Consider the following 24,570-nt stretch of genomic DNA (forward strand, 5'->3'; position numbering starts at 1 on the left):
TGGTGCTGGGAAAATTGGCTAGCCATATGTAGAAAGCTGAAACTGGTTCCCTTCCTCACACCTTATACAAAAATTAATTCAAGATGGATTAAAGACTTAAATGTTAGACCTAAAACCATAAAAACCCTAGAAGAAAACCTAGGCAATACCATTCAGGACACAGGCATGGGCAAGGACTTCATGTCTAAAACACCAAACGCAATGGCAACGAAAGCCAAAACTGACAAGTGGGATCTAATTAAACTAAAGAGATTTTGCACAGCAAAAGAAACTACCATCAGAGTGAACAGGCAACCTACAGAATGGGAGAAAATTTTTGCAATCTACTCATCTGACTAAGGGCTAATATCCAGAATCTACAATGAACTCAAACAAATTTACAAGAAAAAAACAAACAACCCCATCAACAAGTGGGCAAAGGATATGAACAGACACTTCTCAAAAGAAGACATGTATGCAGCCAACAGACACATGAAAAAATGCTCATCACTGGCCATCAGAGAAATGCAAATCAAAACCACAATGAGATACCATCTTACAACAGAATGGCGATCATTAAAAAGTCAGGAAACAACAGGTGCTGGAGAGGATGTGGAGAAATAGGAACACTTTTACACTGTTGGTGGGACTGTAAACTAGTTCAACCATTGTGGAAGTCAGTGTGGCGATTCCTCAGGGATCTAGAACTAGAAATACCAATTGACCCAGCCATCCCATTACTGGGTATATACCCAAAGGAATATAAATCATGCTGCTAAAAAGAAACATGCACACGTATGTTTATTGCGGCACTATTCACAATAGCAAAGACTTGGAACCAACCCAAATGTCCAACAACGATAGACTGGATTAAGAAAATGTGGCACATATACACCATGGAATACTATGCAGCCATAAAAAAGGATGAGTTCATGTCCTTTGTAGGGACATGGATGAAGCTGGAAACCATCATTCTCAGCAAACTATCACAAGAACAAAAAACCAAACACCACATGTTCTCACTCATAGGTGGGAATTGAACAGTGAGAACGCATGGACACAGGAAGGGGAACATCACACACCGGGGCCTGTTGTGGGGTAGGGGAAGGGAGGGATAGCATTAGGAGATATACCTAATGTTAAATGATGAGTTAATGGGTACAGCACACCAACATAGCACATGTATACATATGTAACAAACCTGCACGTTGTGCACATGTACCCTAAAACTTAAAGTATAATTAAAAAAAAAAGGAGAGCAGCCTAACTAGTCTTCTACCGGCAGTCACAACCAGTGGCCCCACAATGCTGCCTCCAACACTCTCGGGCACAGATACTTTCTCTGAAATTGATAGCTCTACACTCCCACCCCTTGCTCAGGACCCTGATCAGATTACTTCTGTACTCAAAATCCTCCATAGACTCCAACTTACAAAGTCCTACAGGATCTGACACCTGTTAAGGCTCTGACCTCAACGTCTGCTCTCTCCTTCTTTACACTGTATTCCAGCCACACTGATGTTCTGAGCGGTCTTCAAAAACGCCAGGCACTCTCTGGTCTCAGGGTCTCTCAACTTGTTGCCCCCTCTACTAGGAAGTAATCTGTATGGCTCACTTTTTCGTTCCCTTTAGGTCTTTACCCAAATGTCATTTTCTCAAGGAGGACCTCCCTGGTCACCCGATCAATAACTGCAATGCCTACCCACTCCCCACCAACTCCCTTCCCTGACTGATCTTTTCTCCTTAGCATTTATTTATTTATTAAATGCTTATATAGTGCTCATTATGCGCCAGGCCTTGCTCCACACGTTGCACAAATACTAACTTCATCCTTCTAACAACTTACAAGGCAGGTACTATTATCACAACACTTTGTGGATGAGGCAGAGAGGCTAAGTAACTTGTCTAAGGTCACACAGCTCCTGGGAGGGAGAGGTGGGATGCAAGTATGAGAATCCACTCATCCTTGTCCTCTAACGTAACGCATGTGTTGCGTTTCTCCTTTTTTGTCTCTTCCTCCAGAATAGGAGCTCCCCCAGGCCCAGGTTTTGGTCTGCTCAGTTGAGTGCTATAGTTGCAGCTTTGCAGACCCTAGGAAAGGGCCTGGCAAGAAGTCAAGTTTTAGAGTTCTGGGACCCAAAAGGGTTAAGAACCTCTACACTAGAGTGACCTTTCCAAAACAAACAGGGAATCATAACTCCTCATCCCCCAACTTTTCTCTCTCACTCAGGAAACAGTCAACTCCTCAGGGTGTAAAAGAGGTCCCTCATGATTTAGTCCCGTGCTGTCCAATGAGGCAGCCACTTGCCATGTGTGGTTATTTAAAGTAATTAAATTTAAATAAAATTAAAAATTGAGTTCCGCAGTTGTACTAGCCACCTTTGAAGTGCTCGACAGTCACATATAGCTTCTGCGTTAGCCAGTCCAGACATAAAACACTGACATCATCGCAGAAAGTTCTTTGCACAGTACTGATCTGGGGCCTTTCTGTCTCATCCCGACAGACCCCTCCTATGTACCCTAGGCACTAGCTACAGATCACTGAAATGCCTCGCATTCCTTGGCATCTGCAGAATGAACCTCTCCCTTGGGTTGTCAGTTGCATTCCTAAGAATCACTCATGACACAAATCAAGCATGAGTCCTCAGTGAGTTTCCCTAATCCTCATATCCCCAGAGTATTTGCTTATCACAGCAGTGGGCTAAAGTATTATACTTGTGGTTGGCTTCCTCATTACATGACAAGCCCCACTAGGGCAGGGACAGCCTCTTATTCTTCTGTTTCCCCCATGACCAGTGCCTGCCACACAAATCATGAGTAATTATTGCAGGTTTCACAAACGGCTGGAAATGGGAGACACAAAGATGAATTAGATATAGGCCCAGACCTTAGAATCGATAATGCAGTGGAGGAAACAAGACGTACACACAAAGATATTAGAGAGTAAAAAGTATTAATAATGCCTACCTGACAAAGGGGAAAAAAATCACTTTAATTAGTTCAAGTTTTAATATGGTGTCCATATTGTACCATGTACCCCAAATTTAGGACAATGTCTGTGATTTAAAAGTTTACACAAAGAGTAAAAAGAAAAAAAAAATCAATGATCTAGATGTTTAAATGGATTTTAATGTTTTTATAAAATAGCTACACAAGTTTAAAACTTCTGTGTGCTTAAAAAAAAAAAAATTCCCTCCCTGCTACAAATACACACAACTTGGGAAAAGTACTTGTAAGGTGCATGACAAAGAGTAAATAACCTTTACATAGCCAAAGTTTTTATAAAGAAATAAGAGAAAGACTGAACAGTAAAATGAGCAAAGACAATTTGAGATTATTGAAATAAGTCTCATTGAAATGGCTGATAAAATAGAACTATCAGTATTCAGATAAACAGAAATAAAAAACAGCTATCATATTGGCAGACATGAAGGCCTGGTGATATTTGGCTAACAGGGGAAGTGGAAAAGGTCGATGAGTACTGCTGTGAGACTCGGGACAGGCACATCACTAACCTTCTGGGGGTACTGGGGTAACACACACGAACATTTATGCATGCCTACCCTCTGCTCTACCCATCACACTTCCAGAAATTCATCTTTAGGAAGTCATGGGGTAAATTCACTAAAATATCTATAGGATGGTCATCATAGTATTGTGTATAACAGCAAAACACTGTTACTAATGTCTACTGTGGGGTATATTTATGCAATGGAATACAATGCGACTATTAAAGGTAATGATACAGATCTGTTTATTGACATGAAAGCAAGTCCATGATATATTAAGTGAAAAAATGTCACCATGCATGGGGGGGATAAAATGTTAGGAAAGAAACCAAAATATTAACAGTGCTTAGTTATTTCTGGGCAATGAGATCGGGTATCATCTTTATTTTCTTCCCTAGGGTTGCCTATATTTTTCAAAGGACATATATTAATTTTATCATCAGAGGAAATAACAATTTTTAACAAGTTACCTTTGACTGATGAAACCTTGTTTCCAGGATCAAATACTTTTCTCAATATATTGAGAAAGCCTATCTTAAAAGCCTATCAGGACATAGGAATTCCAATCTCAACATTTAAAAAAAACATCCGTGATAGTTGTGTGATAGCTGAACTGAGAACCAAAGAAAAGAAAGTTTTAGTTAACAGCTTAAAGTCATGGTTAAAGGCGAACTGGTCGTTGAGGAAGAAAGTCAGGACTACGAAGGTGATATGAGGAGTAACAAACCCAACTCCAAATTTCAAGTTTGCAGACTGCTACAGAGAAAATACTAATGCCCAGAAAACAGTCAAGATACTAATTAAAGGCAATGTTAAATTACTCGGATTCTTGTTATAAAGCTCAGAGAAGAGCACAGCGAAGGCTAGCTTTAGCAGGAAAAGATTCCTAGAGGTGGGAGATCAATTCTAGATGGGGTGAGAAAGAACACACTTCGAAGAGGAAGGTGACCGCGAGAATGATCACAGCACACTTAGGAAACTTTGTGTCATCTGAGGTTTGTCTCAGGACTTTTTTTTTTTTTTGGAGATAAGTGATGATTTTGATCAAAAGGACAAATAGATATTTTAAGTTACAAAACTTGTGTTTAAAAGCAGAGAAAATAGGACAGCTTATAACTGCTGAAGCGCTGTAATTTTAACTCAGGACAAAAGTACAATGGATTATGAACTCAAACAAATTTACAAGAAAAAAACAAACAACCCCATCAAAAAGTGGGCAAAGGACATGAACAGACACTTCTCAAAAGAAGACATTTATGCAGCCAAAAAACACATGAAGAAATGCTCATCATCACTGGCCATCAGAGAAATGCAAATCAAAACCACAGTGAGATACCATCTCACACCAGTTAGAATGGCCATCATTAAAAAATCAGGAAACAACAGGTGCTGGAGAGGATGTGGAGAAACAGGAACACTTTTACACTGTTGGTGGGACTGTAAACTAGTTCAACCATTGTGGAAGTCAGTGTGGCGATTCCTCAGGGATCTAGAACTAGAAATACCATTTGACCCAGCCATCCCATTACTGGGTATATACCCAAAGGACTATAAATCATGCTGCTATAAAGACACATGCACACGTATGTTTATTGCGGCACTATTCACAATAGCAAAGACTTGGAACCAACCCAAATGTCCAACAACGATAGACTGGATTAAGAAAATGTGGCACATATACACCATGGAATACTATGCAGCCATAAAAAATGATGAGTTCGTGTCCTTTGTAGGGACATGGATGAAACTGGAAAACATCATTCTCAGTAAACTATCGCAAGGACAAAAAACCAAACACCGCATGTTCTCACTCATAGGTGGGAATTGAACAATGAGAACTCATGGACACAGGAAGGGGAACATCACAAAAAAAAAAAAAAAAAAAAAAAAAAAAAAAGGGGAGGGACAGCATTAGGAAATACACCTAACGCTAAATGACGAGTTAATGGGCGCAGGAAATCAACATGGCACATGGATACATATGTAACAAACCTGCACATTGTGCACATGTACCCTAAAATCTAAAGTATAATAAAAAAAAAAGATTATTGCCTAAAAGTTAACAATATGGTAATCTGATCTTCAAATGTAAACTCCAATTGTCCTTCTAGCTAAGAATCTTCGCACCAGGGCCCTGGGAGGCAAATTCAGTACTACCACATAAAACTGACATGTTTTTAAAAAGCCTAAATTGTGTTAGACCTATCAACAGAGAGATGCATTAACTCTCATGATTTCAGCTAGTGGGGCCCTGCTTGGCTGAACATTATTGGAATGAAGCCTACAGTCAAGGTGTCAACATCTTTGTCAGTCTCTCACTGACAGTTCTACAGATAATGACGAAAACAATGCACATCAACCACAAACGGAAATGGTTCCTCTGGTGGAAAAAACGCAAGATGCAAGGAAACAGATGTTAGTGAACTCAAATCACAGGCAAACAAAATCACAGAGAAGTCAGCCTCTGGGAAAGCTCGGCTTCTGAATAAGCAAAGGTACCATAGGGAAGGATACTTCAGAAAAGAATGACTTGATTATCAAAGGATTCAAGAGAACCTGGAAAAATTAAAGATGCTCTCAACCATTCCGGCAGCGTTTTGCAAGAAACAACTGTCTTTCCGAGAGTGAGAGGCTGATGTGGAGGCTGCCGGGTGGCACTGTTACTCAACTGTGACAAAAGATACATGAAGACAACTTGATTCATTCTTTAAGAAGAAATGTACATAGTTGCATTTACGATCTGTATGTTCTTCAATATTTATCTTACACATTTTAATTTTATTTTTCAATGTAAAATCTTAACCTCTTCCTCCCTCTCACTACTAATTTGCAAAATTCTGGTTCCCATTTTAAATAGTCTTTTTCTGGTCACTTTTCCTGAATTAACTCTGACTTTCCTCAAGTTCCAGTTCCACATTCCAAGCTCACTGAAGCCCTGTTACTGCAAGCTCAACTAGTCCAAGTCTAGGGTTGAAATCTTCTGATGCAAACTCTAATACCACCCTCCAAATTCTCCAGGTCTAAGACGGGTATCACCAATCCCCATTGACCTGGATTACCTGGTTCTCAGCTTTGATTCCCACTTCCTGTGTTGACATCTTCTATCACTCTCCAAGCCCGTCGATTCTTCCTCAGACATCCCTCATATCTAAGATGACCACAGTAGGCATCACTACCTCAGGACAGATCTCTTGGCGACTCACCCACCTTCTGCCTTCACTGTGCACGCCACACTTTGCAAGCAACTCTTTGTAAAACACGGCCTTCAAAATATGATCAGCTAAGAACCTTCTGGAAGCCCATGGATCAACACCAAGTTTCCTGTGTGGCACCTGAAACCTTTTATCCATCAACTGGTCCACCTTATCTCACCAACCTATCCTCTCATCAGTCCCAGATACCATCTCTCAGCTCCAGTGCAGTAGGTCTCTCTCTTCTCTCCCACACAAGCTGTCTCCATGCCTGCCTCAGGCATTTACTAACAGCCCTTCCTCCGAGCCACCACCGTGTCCTCCTCTCAAGATTACACTACTTTCAAGGCACAAGCCAACATCTTTCTTTGTCAAGATTTAACCTGTTACACATCCTGATGTTTTCTCACAATTGGAATCGTCTCTTTATTCATGAGTAGTCTATTTTAAATAAACATGCTGAGTAAATACGTAGAGAATATAAATCCTTAGATAAAAGTTCATTTTTGTCTCCTTCCTAGACTATATCCTCAAGGGCCTCAGTCACACATTTCCTATTAGAGGTAGAAGAATATAAGCCATAGATTCAATATGCAACAACTACAAAAGATAAATCAATGTTAAGGTAAACAGAGAAATAAACGATTAAACTATACGAATCAGTGTACCATTTTGTAATTCTAATATGTCAAACAGAATTAACAAACCTGATACAAAAACATCATATATATGGTAACACAAATAACATAACTCTTTTAGGCCTCCCTAAAGCTGGATAATTTGGTATTTTCATCACAAAAGCTGGAGACAACAAAGACTGCAATGTGAAATTAACCTGGGCTTTGAGTCTCTAATTTAGAATTCTTCCATTACCTCTAGTTTACCTTCTGCCTGAAAGTTCGCGAATCATAAAGGATCTCTTTGGTTTCCTTCGTGATAAATGTTCTCTGAAAACGCTCTGCACTAGGGTTCATTTAACTGGGGTCTGGAGCACCATAAGGGTTCTGGGACACATTCTAGACCATGAGAGAACTGTCCCTTTAAAAGGGATCCGCGCATTACTCAAGTTCAGAAACAATGCTTTGCATCATCACTTTACTGCCCAATGAGCTCCATTTTTCCAAGAAGAAATCTAACATGAAATCTGGCAAAAGCAAAGCAAAGCGAAAACGACAAGACGTGCGAATGTCATCATTTAAAGCGGCAGGCAGGGCCGGCTGGGTCCCGAGTGCAGCATGCCTGCTGCCCGGCCAAACTCCGCCCATTCGAGGTGGGGGATCCCGAGCGGTCACCCGAGGCGCGCGACCGCCAGGTGTCCCCTGCTAGGGGCTGGGGGAGCGCGCCGGCCGCCAGGGCTCACCAGGGTTGGTCCCGTGGCGCCCGGATGTGGCTGCGCGGCAGGGGCGGCGGCAACCGGTCCGCGGGGCTGAGCGGGCGGCAGCCGGGGCGCGGGGCAGAGAGGCTCGTCCGCGGCCCGCTCGCCGCGCCGCCGGCCCCCGCACTTCAACCCACCCGCCGATGCCGGCCCCTTCGGCCGCCCGCCCTCCCCTCACCCGCGCCTGGAAGGCAGCCTCACCTGCTTGGCCGGCCGGGGACCCCGGGGGCGGGGGACCACCAGCGGGCAGCATCACGGCCAGCCGGCTTCCTGGAGGCCGCGCTCCTTTGCTGGAGCCGCACCCCCTCCCGGGCCCCGCCGGCGACGCGTCAGCGCCTGCGCCCGGAGCGCGCACGCCGAGGAGCGCGTTGAGCGCCGGGGGGCGGAGCCTGATCCGGGATGATTGGCGTCCGAGCGCTGGGCTGTTCCGTGGACCCACGCGGCCACGCCACCGTGCAGTGCACGGGAAATGTGGAAGTGGTGGCACGGAGGCACCCAGTACTGTGGCCTGGTGCTCGTCTGGTCGTCAGCGAGCCTCAGCGTACTTAGGACACCGCAGTTTATCTTTCCTTAGCTGTCCTAACGGTTATGGAAAATAGCGCTTGAAAACCCAGTAAGGACTAGGCATTGTTGCTCAACTCTTGACATTTACACCTTTGCCGGCAACTCTCCCTGTTTCACAGATGGGGAAACGGAGGCTCACACTTATTCAGTCTCTCTTGAGATCCACCTGATTCGTGAGAGGAAGAGCCAGGATTTCATTCTTGCCCGTCGATGGCATATGTTAGTGCCTATGTTGGAGGAGGCAGACTGCCCCATCCCTCCTCAACACACGCAATGGTTATGAGAAGAAATAAAGTGAAGAGTGTTCCTGAGATTGACCCCATGACCTACACTTAGTTCAAGGCTAAGCTCTCTTAGCTCTCTGGCTTAGCAATAAACTGCTTTGAAGACACAGAACTTTGCACTTGAGAGCTGGAAGAGACCTTGGGAATCCCGGGTTCCATCCTTTCTTCCACCTTGTATACAGGTGAATGCACTGTGGTCCGAGATAGGAAGTGACCAGCAATCCAGCCACTTTAAAAGATTTTTAAAAACAAGAGCCCTAGAAACGTCTACTCCATTCCATTTATCAAGTAAAACAAGCTTAGACAGAACAGGCAGTTCTACATCTTAACACAGAATCCTTCTTGGTCCAGCACCCGCCTGGGTCACCTCCTCTTCCTGGATTCAGCTACTGTTAACGGAAGAAACCATGAAGCCTCAGCAGGTTAGAGCCAAAGGGTCTAGCCCCAATCACCTTCTTTTACAATTAAGAGCCTGGAACCCAGAGAGGTTGAGTGACTTGGCCAAGACCCCCTGGAGGCAGAGAAGAGCAGAACCAATGCTTCAGACTCCCACATGACTCGCGCATCAGTGTCTTTTTTTGACAATCTGTTGCTATAAGAAATTACTCGTTTGGATAATTTACACACTAGAAAACCCTGTGATCCAAGGCTAGCATTGAGAAGCTAAAGCTGGCCACTGACATACTGTGATTTTAAGGACAGGCTCCTTCGAAATTATCTGCCTTTCAAAATCCTTGCCATTGGAGACACTGGTTGGGGTTATGTTAGTCTTTCTTAAGGAGGGCTCTACTAAAATGCCACACTAGGTCAGACATGGTGGCTCACGCCTGTAATCCCAGCACTTTGGGAGGCCAAGGCAGGTGGATTGCCTGAGATTAGGAGTTCAAGACCGGCCTGACCAACATGGTGAAACCCCATCTCTATTAAAAATACAAACACGAGCTGGGCATAGTGGCTTTTTTGTGCCTGTAATCCCAGCTACTCGGGAGGCTGAGACAGGAGAATTGCCTGAACCTGGGAGGCGGAGGTTGCAGTGAGCCGAGATCACGCCAATGAACTCCAGCCTGGGCAACAGAGTGAGACTCCGTCTCAGAGAGAGAGAGAGAGAGAGAGAGAGAGAGAAAGCCAGACTAGTAAGTATTATCACACCATCCATATTTCCTGATAATTTATATGTAATAATTGTCTGATAAGAGCTAGGAAAGAAAAATATAGGAAAGTATGGAAACGTGTAACTTGGCATATTACATTCTAGAGCTGCAGTGACAAATTGCCTTAAACTGGGTGGCTTAAAGCAAGATAATTTATTGTCTTCCAGTTCTAGATGGTAGAAGCCTGAAATGAAGGTGTCAGCAGGGCTGTGCTCTCTCTAAAGATTCTAGGATCCTTCTTTGCCTCTTCCTAGCTTCTGGTGACTACTGGCCATCCTTGGCCTTCCTCAGCTTGTAGATGCGTCACTTTTTTCTCTGCCTCTGTTGTCACATGGTATTATCTCTGTGTGTCTGTGTCTCTGTCTCCAAGTTTCTCTCTTCTCATAAAGACACCAGCCATATTAGATTCAAGGCTCACCCTAATCCAGTGTGATCTTATGATCTCATATTAACTTGATTATATTCGCAAAGACCCTATTTCCAAATCAGGTCACATTCATGGGTTCTTGGTGGACATGAATTTTTTGGGGGTGGTCACTATTCAACTTAGTACATGAGATGACCATCCTGGTCTGGTTCATCAGGGAAAGCTTCTTTGAGGTAAGATGTCTGAGGTCACACCTGCACAATGAATGGGAATTTATTAGAATTCTGGGCCTATAAGAAGGAATAGTATTTCAGTCAGTGGAAACAGCAAAGAGGCTCTGAAGGGGCCCATTCTCACTTGTTAACAAGAGGAACAAAAACTGGAGCTAGGCCGGGCGCGATGGCTCACGCCTGTAATCCCAGCACTTTGGGAGGCCAAGGTGGGTGGATCATGAGGTCAGGAGATCGAGACCATCCTGGCTAACACGGTGAAACCCCGTCTCTACTAAAAATACAAAAAATTAGCCAGGCGCGGTGGTGGGCGCCTGTAGTCCCAGCTACTCCGGAGGCTGAGGCAGGAGAATGGCATGAACCCGGGAGGCGGAGCTTGCAGTGAGCAGTGATTGCACCACTGCACTCCAGCCTGGGCGACAGAGCGAGACTCCATGTCAAAAAAACAAAAAACAAAAAACAAAAAACTGGAGCTAACAGGAGGGAACACTTACTAAGTACTTTATGCCAGGCATGGTTGTAAGAACATTAGAAAACACTGCATACAGAATGATAATGAAACTACATCAAAATATGTGGAATGCAGTCAGAACAGTCCTTAAAGAGAAATTTATAGCTTTGAAAGTTTATTTTAGTAAAGAAAAAAGGTTTGAAATCAATTATCTAAGTTTCCACCTTATGAAGCTAGAATAAGAAAGCAAATTAAACCCAAAGCGAATAGGAGGAAAAAAATAATAAAAAATAATGTGAGACATTAACCAGCTTACAAGTTGGTTTTTTGAAAATATTAGGCCGGGCGCGGTGGCTCACGCTTGTAATCCCAGCACTTTGGGAGGCCGAGGTGGGCGGATCACGAGGTCAGGAGATGGAGACCACGGTGAAACCACGTCTCTACTAAAAATACAAAAAAATAGCCGGGCGTGGTGGCGGCGGGCGCCTGTAGTCCCAGCTACTCGGAGAGGCTGAGGCAGGAGAATGGCGTGAACTCGGGAGGCGGAGCTTGCAATGAGCCGAGATTGCGCCACTGCACTCCTGCCTGGGAGACAGAGCAAGACTCCATCTCAAAAAAAAAAAAAAAAAAGAAAACATTAACAAAATTGCTAAACTCCTAGTGCGACTGAGCAGGACAAAAAAACACAAATAACAAATATCAAGAATAAAAGAGGAACATCCCTACAGATATACAGAAATTGAAAATGTAATAAGAAAACATTATGAATAACTTTATGCTGATGATTTTGATAATTTACATTAAATGGAAAAAGTCTTTGAAAAATACAACTTCCCAAAACTGGCACAAGAAGAAATAGAACATTTGAATCACCCCATATCTTTAAGGTCCTAAAAAGAAAATTCCAGAGCAAGATGGCTTCACTAGTAAATGTTTATCAATCATTTAAGAAAGGTAATATTGATTTTATATAAACTCTTTTGAAAGAACAAAGGAAGAGAGAACACTTTTTAATTTATAATTCAGAATAATCCTGATACCAAGAAATAAAAAGGAAAGAAGATCACACACCTATATTTCTTACATAGGTGCAAAAATTTTAACAAAATGTTGGCAAATCAAGGTCGGGTGTAATGACTCATGTCTGTAATCCCAGCACTTTGGGAGGCCAAGGCAGGTGGATCACCTGAGGTCAGGAGTTTGAGACCAGCCTGGCCAACATGGTGAAACCCCATCTTTACTAAAAATACAAAAAATTAGCCAGGTGAGGTAGTGGGCACCTTTAATCCCAGCTACTCAGGAGGGTGAGGCAGGAGAATTGCTTGAACCTGGGAGGTGGAGGTTGCAGTGAGCTGAGATTGTGCCACTGCACCCAGCCTGGGTGACAGAGTGAGACTCCATCTCAAAAAAACAAAAACAAAAACAAAATTGGCAAATCAAATCCAGCGACATCTGAAAAGAGCAAGATAGCATTAGCAGGTGGGATTTTTTTTTGAGGAATGCAAAATTGGCTCAACATTTGAAAATCAATCAATGTCATTCACTACATAAACAGAATAAAGAAGAAAATTCATATGATTCATATGATCTCAGTCAATGTAAAAAAAATTTGGCAAAATTCAACACCCATTCATGATTTTAAAAAAAGCCTTTATCAACTATAAAGGGAATGATTTTCCTCAGCTTGATGGAGCATCTACAAAAGAATACAGCTATCATGGTTGTAAAATCAAAGTTTTTATTTTGGTTGTAAAGTCCCATGCACATAAAAACTCATTATGTGCATGGGACTTTAAAAGTGTTAAATGAAATATTGAGCAAATATGTGTTACCTGGAGATACATGACCATTTTACAACCATGGGACAACAGTCATCCTGATAAGAGCCAACAATAAATATGATGGAACTGAAAGATAGAATTGTTTGGGTCCATGATGGCGTCATTAAACCGCTGAACTAGTACCAGTGACTGTGTCTACCCCCTGACTTCTTATTAGGAGAGAAAAATGAGCTCTTTGTTTAAATGTCTTTTGGTTGGATATTCCATTACTTGTTGCTAGGTCTTTAAAAATATTTGTTAACTGGTTGGGTGACTTGCTCAAGGTCATAAAACTGAATGGGAGACAGGATGACTTAATGTAAAAAGTGGCAAGCTGGGAAGCAGGAAACCTGAATCCTTATCCCGTTATGCTGCCAATAGACTGTGTAAGCTTAGAAATTGTAGTTTGCCTCACTGGTCCTCACCACCCATATATAATTTGTAAAAGGAAAGGGGTTTGTGGAGATGGCTAAGCTGACCTTTAATGTTCTTTCCAGGTCTAAAATCTATGATTTCTAAAAGGCAAAAGAGAAGACTAGAAGTAAGGTTTTCCCTTTCTCTCTTCTCCTTTCCCTCTCTGCTGTGGTCTGAATGTGCCCCCCAGTTTTCATGTGTTGAAACGTAATGGCCAATGTGATTAGCGTTAAGGGGTTCTGCCTCTCAGCATTAATTAAATCATGAGGGTGGAGCCCTCATGGGTAGGATTAGAGACCGTATAAAAGGGCTTGAGGAAATGTGTTTACTCTCTTCTGCTCTTCTGCCCTGTAAGTACTTAGCACTCAACCCCTTTCTGTCTTTCCATACCTTCTGTCAGATGAGGACACCTATATGGCTCAATCTTTGAGGAACAGGTTTTTACCAGATACAAAATGTGCTTTGGACTTCCCAGCCTCCAGAACTGTGAGAAAATAAATTTCTGTCCTTTATAAATTATCCAGTCTGTGGTACTTTGTTATAGTGGCACAAATGAACTAAGACAGTCTCTTCTTCTCCCTCCTTTTTTCCTTCCTTCTCTTTCTTCTTCTTCTTCTTCTTTTTTTTTTTTTTTTTTTTTTTTGAGATGGAGTCTAGCTCCCTCACCCAGGCTGGAGTGCAGTGGCACGTTCTCAGCTTACTGCAAGCTCCGCCTCCTGAGTTCACACCATTCTTCTGCCTCAGCCTCCCAAGTAGCTGAGACTACAGGCACTCACCACCACGCCCGGCTAATTTTTTTGTATTTTTAGGAGAGACGGGGTTTCACTGTGTTAGCCAGGATGGTTTTGATCTCTTGACCTCGTGATCCACCCGCCTCGGCCTCACAAAGTGCTGGGATTACAGGTGTGAGCCACCGCAACCGGCATCTTTCTTCTTGAGAAATAAAACATAAGGACCAGGCACAGGGGCTCATGCCTATAATCCCAGCACTTTGGGAGGTGAAAGTGGGAGGATTGCTCGAGCCCAGGAGTTTGAGGCTGCAGTGAGCTGTGATCGCACCACTGCACTCCATCCTGGGTGACAGAGCAAGATCCTGTCTCCAAAAAAACTTAAAAAAAAAAAAATCAAACGTAAGATAGAAGACCTCTTTCCTTCTCTTGTTGAACTTGAGATTTCTTTGTAACAGTGTGTATGGGAATGTTGATGAATGGATTAGGGCAGGTGAACAACCATCAATATGTAAAATCCAATTATGATTTCTCTTTAATTATCTTTCTAGAAAACCCTCCAACATGGCAATTGCTTGAAATTCTGCTCTCCAAATGTTTTAATCCATCATTCCAAGGAACCTAAATTGGCTCACCTGTCCCCAAGTGCGTGGGTGTTGGGGGAAGGTAACCATGCTAGATGTCAGGAAACAAAGGAATCCTGCGGCCCGTGGAAATGGGGAGTCCTCTTACTCGTCCCTGGACCTGTTTGCTTTCCAAGACATTCATGCACAGACTATTTTTGAGTGGCTTGGCTAATAATCCTATATATTTACACAGCCTTTGTCTTCAGGAGATCATGTCACTTTACAGGCATGGTCTCATTTATGAGCCCAGCATTCCTAAGGCAAAGGGATTTTTATTTCATGCTGTTTTGTTGTGGAGAGAAAGAGAAAGTGACTTGTTCAAAGCAACATCAAAATCCAGGGCCTCCTCCAATTTTAAATTTTAAAAATTTAAATTACTTAAATTTTAAAAGTCCTTAATTTTAAATTAAGGAATTTAACCCTCCAATTCCTTAAATTTTAAAAATTATTTATTTATTTATTTTTTGAGACCAAATTTCGCTCTTGTTGCCCAGGCTGGAGTGCAATGGCACGATCTTGGCTCACCACAACCTCTGCCTTCCGGTTTCAAGCGATTCTCCTGCCTCAGCCTCCCGAGTAGCTGGGATTACAGGCATGCGCCACCATGCCGGGCTAATTTTTATGTATTTTTAGTAGAGACAGGGTTTCTCTATGTTGGTCAGGCTGGTCTCAAACTCCTGAACTCAGGTGATGTGCGCACCTCGGCCTCCCAAAGTGCTGGGATTACAGGCGTGAGCCACCATATCTGGCCCTAAATCCAGGGTTTCCTCCAAACTTTTCTCATCAAAGCAGAGTGATCAAACTGTACCATAAAGGAGTCACATGGGAGATGGGTAATTGAACACACACACACATGCAGACACACACACACACAACACACACACACGTAGGCAGCAGACATGGTTGCTTTTGCTGCTCAGGACCCATCCCTCTAGTTTTGGTAACAGTACCTCAGATTTCTGAAGGAATATACTCAGGTCATATTTGGTCCATATGGGTCAGAAATTATGACCCTGGCCTGGTTAAGCAAGGTAATTTTGTCTCCTGATCATGATGACTGGCCCATGAGTCAATGTTGTTCTGATTAGATATAAGCCCCATTTTTCAATATCAGCTTCATCTGTGATAAAGATGATATTTTGGTTTGTAAACCTAGAAAATCGGAGACAGGTCTCAGTTAATTTAGAAAGTTTATTTTGCCAAGGTTGAGGATGTGTGCCCGTGGCACAGCCTCAGAAAATCCTGACGACATGTGCCCAAGGTGGTTGGGGCACTGCTTCGTTTTATACGTTTTAGGGAGACATGAGACATCAATCAATATATGTAAGACAGACATTGGTTCCATCCAGAAAGGCGGGGACAACTCAAAGCAAGGAGGGGGCTTCCAGATCACTGGTAGGTGAGATAAAAGGACTTGGATTCTTTTGAGTTTCTGATAAGCCTTTCTAAAGGAGGCAATCAGAATATGCCTCTATGTCAGTGAACAGAGGGATGACTTTGAGTAGAATGGGAGGCAGGTTTGCCCTGAGCAGTTTCCAGCTTGAATTTTCCCTTTGGCTTAGTGATTTTGGGGCCCCGAGATATTTTCCTTTCACAGGTTTTCATATAGTTTTTGTTTCATTTCTAAAATTATTCAAACTTAAGCAGGAAGCAGCGGGTAGTTTATTGGACACCTTAAACCTCTCTCTGTTCCTTCCTCACACCAGATAACATACCATTCTTCCTCTCAGCATCCTTCCAGAATGCACCATCACCTTTAAGTTAAGGTTGAAATTCCTGAGCAAATCAACTGCAAATCAATGAGGTGATCAGATGTCATGGACAGGATGGCTTCACACTAGTCTCATTGGCATGACACCCCAAGGCCATGGTTAAGTTGCTTTCAACTTTTAAGCCTGATGTCCAGACACTTCCCCATATATATTTTCGCTGTGTTCTAACATGTTTAATGCACTATTTGCTTGTTTCCCGATTGTGCCTTCTTTTCTATTCTTTTCTTTTTTTTTTTTGAGATGGAGTTTCACTCTTGTGGCCCAGGTTGGAGTGCAGTGGCGTGATCTTGGCTCACTGCAACCTCTACCTCCCAGGTGCAAGTGATTCTTCTGCCTCAGCCTCCCGAGTAGCTGGGACTACAGGTGCGTGCCACCACGCCTGGCTAATTTTTATATTTTTAGTAGAGATGGGGTTTCACCATGTTGGTCAGGCTGGTCTCGAACTCCTGACCTCGTGATCCGATCAGTGCAGGGCTTTTCTAAGTGCCAGCCATCTGTGACTGACTGCACAGGTCCCACGCCCTAGAAGCAGCTCTGTAGCTACCCCAGGAAAGTGTAGCCCTATGGCCTTGACTGTGAAAGCCTCTGCTGTTGCCCAAGGCTGTGGGCTGGCCTGAGCAGCTGGGAGGATGGGTGGGGAGTGTGGGGCTTCAGGACAGAGCTTGAGCCTTGATACTTGCCTGACTTTCAGTCTTACAGAAACCACAGCATTACAGACTTTTCCATGTTGTTGTTACAAAGATATATAGATTTAATATATATATATTTAAAAATAAATTCAAAAAAGTAAAAATTAAAGGGGCTATAACATTTGATTTACTAGTTTATCTGAATTTATCATCTTAACACATCTTAAAACATACGTGTGTCCTCTTTGCCCTGACCCTCCAAATGTTTGTGGCAATCCCAGAGTGTAGAACGCAGAAGGAATGAATAAACCTCCTGGAAGAGGTGGCATGAGATGGGATTGAAGACACAAAGAGAACAATACATGTGAAGAGGAGGAAGCATTCCTCTTTTGTTAAAAAAAATTGTGGTAAAATACACATAACATAAAATTTACCATCTTAAATTTATTTATTTATTTATTTTTTATTTTTTTTTATTTTTAGAGACAGAGTCTCTGTCACCCAGGCTGGAGTACAGTGGTACAATAGTAGCTCACTGTAACCTCAAACTCCTGGGCTGAAGTGATCCTTGTGTTTAAATCTCCCAAAGTGCTGGGATTACAGGCGTGAGCCCCTGCACCCTGCCCATCTTGATAATTTTTAAGTGTACACTTCAGTAATGTGAAGTGTATTCATATTATTGTGCCACCAATCTCCAGAAGTTTTTCATCTTGCAAAACGGAAACTCTACACCTGTTAAATGACTCCCCATTCCTCTCTCTTCATCCCCTGGCAACCCTCGGTCTGCTTTCTGCCTATAAATTTGACTACTCTAGATACCTCATATATGTGGAACTATACAGCACTGGTCTTTTTGTGACTGGCTTATTTCAATTAGCATAATGTTCTCAAGGTTCATCTGTGTTGCAGCATGCGTTGGAATGTCTTTCCTCTTTAAGACCAAATAATATTCCACTGTATGGATATACTGCATTTTATTTATCCATTCATCTGTTGATGGACACTGGGGTAGCCTCCACCTTTGAGTATTGTGAATAATGCCGCTATGAATATGGGTATACGAATGTGTCTTTGGGACTCCGCTCTTAATCCTTTGGATATATACCCAGAAATGGGGGATGTCTTAGTCCATTTTGTGTTGCTCTAACAGAATACCACAAACTGGGTAATTTATAATGAAATTTAGATTTTAAAAGAACAAATTTATGGCCGGGCGAGGTGGCTCATACCTATAATCTCAGCACTTTGGGAGGCTGAGGTGGGTGGATCACTTGAGGTCAGAGGTTCGAGACCAGCCTGGCCAACATGTTGAAACCCTGTCTCTACAAAAAATATAAAAATTAGCTGGGCATGGTGACACACACCTGTAGTCCCAGCTACTCAGGAGGCTGAGGCGGGAGAATCTCTGGAATCAAGGAGGCGGAGGTTGCAGTGAGCCAGATCCGCACCACTGCACTCCAGCCTGGGTGACAGAGCAAGACTCTGTTGCAAAAAAAAAAAAAAAAAAAAAAAGGCTGGGCGCGATGGCTCACGCCTGTAATCCCAGCACTTTGGGAGGCCGAGGCAGGTGGATCACGAGTTCAGGAGATTGAGACCATGGTGAAACCCCGTCTCTACTAAAAATACAAAAAATTAGCCAGGCGCGGTGGTGGGCGCCTGTAGTCCCAGCTACTCCGGAGGCTGAGGCAGGAGAATGGCGTGAACCCAGGAGGTGGAGCTTGCAGTGAGCCAAGATTGCGCCACTGTACTCCAGCCTGGGCGATAGAGCGAGACTCCGTCTCAAAAAAAAGAAAAAAAAAGAAGGAAAGAAAAAATGTATTATCTCATGGTCCTAGAGACTGGGAGGTCCAAGACCAAGGGGCTGGCAGCAGGGACATTACATGGGCAGCAATCACAGATCACAGAGACACAGAGCACAGAAGGCTGGAGACTGGTTGGAGTTGGGGCAGTGGGAGGGAAGGGTAGGCTGTTTCATGTGCTGGATGTGGAAGAACAAGTAGAAATAACCAGACACAAAGTTCCAATTGTAATGACAATGCATGAAGTCCTCAATCTGGACTTCCAAGAACTGAACCATTAGTCACTTATGAGACCTTGGGCAAGTTATTACTTTTTTTTTTTTCACCCAGCTGGAGTGCAGTGGCACAATCTTGGCTCACTGCAACCTCCATCTCCCGTGTTCAAGCAATTCTCCTGCCTCAGCCTCCCAAGTAGCTGGGATTACAGGTGTGCACCACCACCCTCAGCTAATTTTTGTATTTTTAGTAGAGATGGGGTTTCACCGTGTTGGCCAGGCTGGTCTCAAACTCCTGACCTCAGATGATCCACCCGCCTTGGCCTCCCAAAGTGCTGGGATTACAGGCATGAGCCACTGTGCCTGGCCACGTTATCACTTTTTTAAGCTCCCATTTTCGCAATGGTAGATGGAGATAGCATTATCCACCTGTTTGGATTGCTGTGAGAATTAAATGAAATAATCCAAATGAAGTGCTAAGTACAAAGCTTGATATGTAATAAGAATTAATACAAAGTCCACTGTGAATCATTATTAAACGGCATCTCCTAATTTGATAGTGGACGGTAAGTCAAGGGAGAAGAATACATCTCTATAAATGCCCTTCCTAATCAAACTATGCTACTTGTTGGACAATTAATGTACATTGCTAACAAGTCTGTCTTTCACTCATGTAATTTGCTCCGTAGTTGTTTGGTGATCCAAATGTTCTTCATGTCTGCACCATCCTTCAGATTAGAATCCAGTGGTCAGGGGCTGTGCCTATCTGGGTTTCCTCTTACTTGGCCTACAGCCCAGGACAGCTCCCATAGCTGCAGTTTCAGAAGGCACTTTAGAAATGAACAAGCTCAGCCTGTAATCCCAGCACTTTGGGAGGCTGAGGCTGGTGGATCACCTGAGGTCAGGAGTTTAAGACCAGCCTGGTCAACATGGTGAAACACCGTCTCTACTAAAAAATACAAAAATTAGCCAGGAGTGATGGTGGCTGCCTGTAATCCCAGCTACTCGAGAGGCTGAGATGGAAGAATCGCTTGAACCCGGGAGGCGGAGGTTGCAGTGAGCCAAGGTCATGCCACTGCACTGCAGCTTGGGCAATAGAGCGAAACTCTGTCTCAAAAACAAAGCAAACAAACAAAAAAGAAATGAACAAGCTCAGAGTCAGAGTCTCCTTGTCCACGAAGGGAGATGGAGGGCAGTGTATGTGGCTTGCCCCACACTGACGGCAGCATAAAAACGATGATGAGCAATGCGGCACATCTGCTTTCTTTTTTTTTTTTTTTTTGAGATGGAGTCTTGCTCTGTCGCCCAGGCTGGAGTGCAGTGGCACGATCTCGGCTCACTGCAAGCTCCGCCTCCTGGGTTCATGCCATTCTTCTGCCTCAGCCTCCTGAGTAGCTGGAACTACAGGCGCCTGTCACCACACTGGCTAATTTTTTGTACTTTTAGTAGATAACGGGGTTTCACCATGTTAACCAGGATAGTCTCGATCTCCTGACCTCGTGATCCACCCACCTCGGCCTCTCAAAGTGCTGGGATTACAGGCATGAGCCACCGTGCTCGGCCAACACATCTGCTTTCCTAGTTATCCTCTCAGCAGCTGGGGGACAGGTAGAGACAGGAGTTGTCTTTCATGGCCATGCTTAGTCAGTCCTGTGAAAGTTTCCCAGATACACATACACAGAGGGTATCAGTTCAGGCTCAAAGGTGGCCTCCCAAAGCTGAGCACCCCCCAGGAGTGACCTGTGTGTACAGCTGGCTTCCTGCTCCCCTGCTGGAGAAGAGGCTGTTGTTTGTTGTGTTTCTAAACAATGCTTTCAGGGCCGGCTTCCTCAGTGAGAAGTCCACTGCATCGTGACGTGGATCAAGAGGTCTGTGTTTTCTTCCTGCCCTATACTTTAATATAATCATCATAACTGAAAAGGTAATGTAAGAAGTTTAATTAGAATATTAACTACACTCTAACAAAACAACTTGCTTGTTTTTTTTGTTTGTTTGTTTGGTATGTCACCTGCCACTTGAATAGATCACTTTATATTTTTGCCATCGTAGCATACTTCAATCTACAAGGGCAGCGAATGTATTTATTTTGGTGCCCTTTCATTACTTGGTGCTCAGTGTAATACTTGATACAAAGCACGTGGCCAACAAATGATTTTCAAATAAATACTTTTTTTTTTTTGAGACAGAGTCTCCCTCTGTTGCCCAGACTGGAGTGCAGCTGCATGATCTTGGCTCACTGCAACCTCTGCTGGCCAGGGTTCAAGCGATTCTCATGCCTTGGCCTCCTGAGTAGCTGGGATTACAGGCACTCGCCATCTTGCCTGGCTAATTTTTGTATTTTTAGTAGAGACGGGGTTTCACCATGTTGGCCAGACTGGTCTCGAACTCCTGGCCTCAAGTGATCTGCCCGCCTTGGCCTCCCAAAGTGCTGGGATTACAGGCATGAGCCACCGCACCTGGCCCGAATGCTATTTTTTAATATACTGTTTTCACTGAGTGTAATAGGAACATTTCCCTATGCTTCTAGAGTAAAAACAATTACAGTTTTTAATGTTTCCATACCGGCAGAGAATCATAATTTATTAAAGGTTTCATTTAGTTTGAATTTTGACTGTTTCCTTTGCGGTTTTTAGTATTGTAGATAATATTGTCATAAAAATTTGCAAGCACATTTTTTAGCACCTTTGGAATTAAGTGCCTTAGAATGAATTCCCAAGAATGGAATTGCTGCATTTGGGAGGTGTGGACAATTTTATGATTCAATGTGTGTTTCTTAAGGGTTTGCCCTCTCTACGGAACATATTCATGCAATATGTTCTAGTTAACCATGAAAGGCACAGAGGCCATTTCCAAAGGTCCCTGGCTGAGATCTCTTTGAAGGGTCTGAAGACATTCATTGGAGCACTAGCGGCCATCTCCATTAGGTGGAACAGAGTAGATCTTCCGGTTTCTGAGTAATAAAGTAGATTATTAACAGAAATGATGCCTTTCCTCTTAGGTCCTGAAACAAAATCCAAAATTGTGGCCTACCATAATGCAAAGTCTCTGAGAGGCAGCATAGCTCCAGGCGGTTCTTGCTTCGATGTTAAATGAAACTGTGTGATCGTAACGCCTAAGTGAGACTTCTGTTAATAGCTTTGATTGCTTCTCTAACAAACTGTCACAAACTTAGTGGCTTAAAACAATGCAAGTTTATTACCCTACAGTTAGGTTGACATGGACCTAAAAGGGTCTCACCAGCCACAAGGCTGCATACTCTTCTGGAGGCTGTGGCGGGAATCTGCTTCCTTGCCACTTCCAACTTCCAGAGACCACCCATGCCACTTCCAAATTCCAGACATTGTTCCTTGCTTGCTGCTTGGGCCTCTTCCTCCATCTTCACAGTCAGCAACGGTCAACTCTCTCTTCCCAAAGCCTGGAAAGTCTCTCCGATATTAAAGGACTCACGCGATTACATTGGGCTCACCTGGGTAATCCAAGCTAATCTCCCATTTCAAGATCCTTAACCTTAACCAATCTGTAAAATCCCCTTTATGTAAGGTAATGTATTATAATAGATTCCAAGGATTAGGTCAGGGACATGCATGGGAGTGAGAGAGGTGGAGCAAGGGATTATTTTGGCTACTACAAGACCTAAAATGGGAATGTATTTCTTTAATTAAAAATATATGCATCCTAAGAATGACATAATAGACTTCGGGGACTCAGGGGAAAAGGGTAGGAAGGGGGTGAGGGATAAAAGACTACAAATTGGGTTAAGTGTAGACTGCTTGGGAGATGGGTGCGCCAAAATTTCACAAATCACCACTAAAGAACTTCCTCATTTTATCAAATACCACCTGTTCCCCCCAAACCTATAGAAATAAAAAATTAATAATGTATATATATGCATCCATGGAACATATAACGTTATTTATCCACTTAAATAACAAGTGACTAAATTGGGTGAGTCAAGTATAAAAATGAGCTCAGAGAACTCTTCATCCCCTGGAGGCATTCAGAGAAAGCTCTCTGGGATACCATGCAGCCTGGCTGTCCATCACCTGTGACCCCAGGGCCAGGCCTGCCTCCCTTCTTCAAGCTCGGCACAACTGCCTGCTACTGTGGGAAGGTGGGGCTAGGGCAGAGGCATGACCTGGCACGGCGTCAGGCAGAGAGAGGGGATGCGAGCAGGAGCGAGGCCCTCAAGGTGGACCTGCTGAGAATGTCTCTGGTTCCTAGGCTCTGTGTGCAGAGCTTCCTTTTGCAAGGACATCTTCCTCCTTGGTGGGCCTCATCCATCTGCCTCCCCAGGGTGTTGGATTTTTCTCGCCTAGATCTTGTATTTAGCAAAAGTTCCCCCAGAGAGGCTGCGTGATGAGTGACCCTGCCACAGTTGTTGTTGGGGTGTGTGTGTGTGTGTGTCTTGGAGTTGCTAGACTTGATTAGCTGAGGCTTTTGTTTTTCGCTTGTGACTAACATGATTGGAAGTGTAATACAAACAAGGATAAGGAGAGCATCTCTCTCCCAGAAGCCTGGAAGTTGAGGGTGTGGGTGGAGAGAAGCCACTGAGCTCCGGGATATGGAACTGAGCGCAACACGGGCAGCAGGTGGCTTTCTTTTGGGATGCTGTGATGGGTTCTGACCTGGGATTCAGGACCCACTGCATTTGACTCTGAATCCCAGCTCTTCGCGAATCATGAACGCATGTTGGCACCAGATCCTCTTTGAGCCCTCTAGTGAAGCCTCGGACTCACCACTAGATGGCGTCCGAGCTCGCGCTCTCCACCGCGGCGCAGCAAGGCGGCAGGAAGCGGTCCAGAGGTGCCCCAGTGGCCAGGGACAGGGAGGTGACAAGAGTTCTACCCATCAGACACAGCCACTCCCGCCCCTGGTTTTGCCTGATTCCATTGGCGTATCCATCAAGACTAAACTAGGAAGTTTTTGCTTCTCCATTCCCTGGATCCAATCCTAGGGAAAATGTTCTTTTGTTTCTGGGGACTCCCAAAAGGAAACGTGCACCTTCTCCAGTAAAAACTAATTTGTTTTGTCATTTATTTTGTTTATTTGTTTATACTAACTTGGGCTTGAGTTTTGGCTCTTATTTTCTAGGCAAAGTCCTCTCCGGGCCTAAATTTCTAGTTTATAAAATGAAACTCGAAATCCCTGCCTCATGAAACTGCCTGAGTAAAATGCAGTAATGCTGTGTCAGGTGTGTGGCACAGTTTCTGGCACTTAGTAGGCCCTTTATGTCTTACTTCTATTCCAGGTGAATTGGAGCTGTATTTATTCACCTTTACATGTTCTTGTCTGTCACAGCGCCTGACATCCTCCATGCAGAGGAACAAACTCACAAACAGAATTTGCAAACATTGATCTTCATCAACTATTCTATTACTGAAACACCAAATTTTGTGGAGGATTCAGCAGATTATGTTACAAACTGTTGCCCACAGGGTCTAACAAAATGCCTGGAGGAGACAAGAT

The 24,570-nt window shown here is 43.6% G+C and overlaps 1 protein-coding gene across 4 annotated transcripts in view; it reads right to left on the reverse strand.

Moving 5' to 3' along the window:
- Positions 1-8,393, reverse strand: part of ENTPD4 (ectonucleoside triphosphate diphosphohydrolase 4) — a 40,012-nt gene extending 31,619 nt beyond the window's left edge. For all 4 annotated transcript variants that reach the window (XM_032144056.2, XM_032144057.2, XM_032144055.2 and 1 more), the window contains exon 1: positions 8,256-8,393. The gene's annotated coding sequence lies outside the window, so the exon portion shown is untranslated. The remainder of the gene's footprint in view (positions 1-8,255) is intronic.
- Between the last annotated feature and the right edge of the window lie 16,177 nt (positions 8,394-24,570).

Source organism: Hylobates moloch, unplaced genomic scaffold (assembly GCF_009828535.3).
Source record: "Hylobates moloch isolate HMO894 unplaced genomic scaffold, HMol_V3 SCAFFOLD_22, whole genome shotgun sequence".
Lineage (NCBI taxonomy): Eukaryota > Metazoa > Chordata > Mammalia > Primates > Hylobatidae > Hylobates > Hylobates moloch.